The 3,555-nt window shown below is 34.7% G+C and overlaps 1 protein-coding gene across 3 annotated transcripts in view; it reads left to right on the top strand.

Annotated features, from left to right (window-relative positions):
- SCYL2 (SCY1 like pseudokinase 2) overlaps positions 1-3,555 on the top strand; it is a 53,352-nt gene that overhangs the window by 2,840 nt on the left and 46,957 nt on the right. The window lies entirely within an intron of this gene.

The following is a 3,555-nucleotide window of genomic DNA, read 5'->3' as shown; positions in this document are numbered from 1 at the left end:
TTCCTTTCCTTTTCATCCAGTTAATGCCTACTCATCATGCAGCTCACTTCAGGAAGACTTTCCTGATTAGGATAGATTCTTCTAATTATGTGTTCTCATAACACCATTACAGAGTTGCCATATTTATTAATACTTAATAATTTAATGAGATGTTCCTCATCTTCTGATACTGTGTAGGTGCTTAATAAATGTTTGTTAAATGAATGAATTCATTGAATGCTTCCTAAATATTCCAGGAATTGTACTAAACATTTTACATGCCTCATCACCTTTAACCCTAGAGAAATCACTTGAAGAATGGGTGATATTTCCCCCCCTTTTTTGAAAAAAAAGAAGCTTAGAAATAGTGTTAGGAAGGTTAGTTGGTGGTCATAGTGTATTAAGTATTAGAACTGGGATTTGGCCCTAGCTGGTTTGGCTCAGTGGATAGAGCATCAGCCTGTCTACTGAAGGGTCCCAGGTTCCACTCCGGTCAAGGGCACCTGCTCGGGTTGCAGGCTCAATCCCCAGTAGGGGGCATGCAGGAGGCAGCCAGTCAATGATTCTCTCTCATCATTGATATTTCTATCTCTCCTCCCTTCTTCTGAAATCAATACAAATATATTTTTTTAAAAAAAGAGCTGGCATTTGAACTCGGGCTTTCTTGCCACTGAAGATTGTGTACTTAATCATATAACACTTAATTCTCACACTGCACATCAGAATCACCTGGGGGAGCTGCTCAGAATACAAATGCCCTGACTGCACACTTATGGATTCTGATGCGAAAGGTTTGAGATACTACATAAGCATCTATATGGTTTAACAAGATACTCAGTCATTAGATGTTCAGTAGAGTTTGAAAACCATTGTCTTAGACAACACTTCAGTATTTTATGAATGCCAATTTTCACATATTATACTACCACATATTTCAGATTTTATATATTCTTAAATCAAGAAAGAACTGTCGACCCAAGGAAGTGACCTTAGGTCACTTAGTCAGATTTCCTACCCAGTTATTCCTTTCCGCCTTTTCTAGCTGAAGACTCTGCAACTCCAGTGCTTCTACATTAAAAAACAAATTACAATAATTTAAACAATCTGATTGATTTCCTGTAGTAAAAACTAAACCAGGTACATGGGCTGGAAGTATCTTCAAAAGAGTTGGATATAATCTCTCCTCCGATCTTACTTTTTGTTCACATTACTAATTTGATATTTAAGCATATGTTTCCTTATAATCTCTCATGTTGCTTTTTAAACTTCATTGCACAGTGGTCTTAAGTTTGTAAGCAGTGATGGAAGCAATGTTTTACTTCTTTCTCCTACTGTATCTAACTAACATGGTGCTTTCTACTAGGTAGGTACCCAGTGATAGTTGAATGAATGTGTACTTCATAATACGTTGCTAAGTCTCTTTAGTGATTTTTATTTGTTTCTTAAAATCAGGTTTGACTTCTGTAAGTAATCTGTTGTAGCTCAACTGATAATATTAGATACTTTCTGTGGTTGTAAAGAGAATGATTGTACTCAGCTGGTATAATCTTTGTTTTATGAGTAATATTAAGCATGACCTCTGTATAGGCCAAAGAATGGTAGTAGCCATTTTTAAAAAACATCTTATTAAATTATTAAGTATCTTTTTAAAACTTCTACTAATCTCTGAGTACTCCCACAGGAAAAAGAAAACATGTATTTCAAGACTGTTTCTCAGGATCATCTTACTTTAGGTATAAACAGATAGTGCTGCATATGGGAGTATAGGTACAAAAAATTTCCCCAAATTTTATGAAGCATTTTACCAAAAGTATGTCATGTTAATGTAATTCTTATTTCAAATTATAAAATTTCATTTATGAATGCTTAACTATTTAAATAACTATAGAAGTGGTAGTCTTTTATTTTTAATTTTTATTATTTTCTAATTTTATTGATTTTAGAGAGAGGAAGAGGGGGAGAGAGAGAGAGAGAGAACATCGATGTACGAGAGAAACATCGGTTGGTTGCCTTCTGTACCCTCCAAGACCAGGGATTGAACCTGCAACTTGGGTATGTGCCCTGACCAGTAATTGAACCCACCACCTTTTGGTGTATGGGACAATCCTTCAACCAATTGAGCCACACCGGCCAGGGTGAAATTTTTAGACATTTACATAGAAAGAAATCCTAGACCGTGGTACCTCTTCAAGGAACAAAAATTATTTTGAACTCATTTGTATTCATTTTATTGTTCTTTGTAGTGAATGTGTAATATTTTGTGCTTATTGAAAGTCTAGTCTAGTGATGGCGAACCTTTTGAGCTCGGCGTGTCAGCATTTTGAAAAACCCTAACTTAACTCTGGTGCCGTGTCACATATAGAAATTTTTTGATATTTGCAACCATAGTAAAACAAAGATTTATATTTTTGATATTTATTTTATATATTTAAATGCCATTTAACAAAGAAAAATCAACCAAAAAAATGAGTTCGCATGTCACCTCTGACATGCGTGTCATGGGTTTGCTATCACTGGTCTAGTCTCTGCTAGGTGCCATGAGACGAACAGTTACTAAACATCATTTCATCATTAGATATAATCACAGTAACCTTTATTTGCATTACAATATTTCTAATAAAAAATGCAAGTTCTACTTTTCATTATTTTCTTATTGGCGAATTAAGAGACTCTTTTTATACGTGTGTTACTTGAAAATTCAGGACATTTTTTTAGCATGTATATAATTTTAACTACTGTATTCTTGCTATGTCTAGAGTTTATGAGTAGGCAGAACTGAAAGAATTGCCAGTTCCTTTAAACTACCTGCCATTAGGTACTATAATACTCAACCCACCTTTCTCCAGGTGCATGTAAAATGTAGTAATACAACAGATGCACCTACTGGTTCTACTAAAAGCCAAGTGATGGCTGAGCCAGATGGTAGAAAGGTATAATCTTGGGATCATACTGAAGCTGTCTCAAATCTTATTTTGGCTGAGATTTAGGAGGGGAAGAATTTCAAGTGAATTCTTGTGGTGTAAAAGGGGAAATGGCTTATATGACTAAATATTCCTGTCATTTATAACTTTATCTTTGGAAAACATATGCTTATTTCTTTATTCATTAATTAAGTGAAAATCTGAAAAGCTATCAGTTTAAGAAAAGATATTTAGACTGTAGGTTTTTTATATGTTAAAAGGTTATTACTAATAATTCAAAATGTTGTTTTGCAAACTCATTCAATTTATCTGTCCTTAACCTTCTGTTGCTGTCATGATATTCTTCTTAGGTCTCCTTGGGTTACCATTTTCAAGCTCACAGTCTTAATTACTGCACTGCTTATAAGGTCATGGTGTCTGAATTTTGATCTTCAATCAAGAAGTTTTTCCTAAGTTTTTGGCCCACATATTTGAAAACCTATTAGATATCTCCATAGGAAAGTCATTAAGGCAACTCAAATTGAGTTCTTCCTCCCACAAAAGACAGTTGCCTCCTTTAAGTCCTGTCTTGGTAAATGGTTTCACTCTCCACCTAGACTCTGAAATTAGACACCTGATGGGATTCCTAGTTTTGTCCCATCCCTTTAATTGGCCA

This window comes from Myotis daubentonii, chromosome 2, assembly GCF_963259705.1.
Source record: "Myotis daubentonii chromosome 2, mMyoDau2.1, whole genome shotgun sequence".
Taxonomy (NCBI): domain Eukaryota; kingdom Metazoa; phylum Chordata; class Mammalia; order Chiroptera; family Vespertilionidae; genus Myotis; species Myotis daubentonii.
The sequence above is the reverse complement of the archived record's forward strand: the minus strand, read 5'-3'. Positions and strand labels throughout refer to the sequence as shown.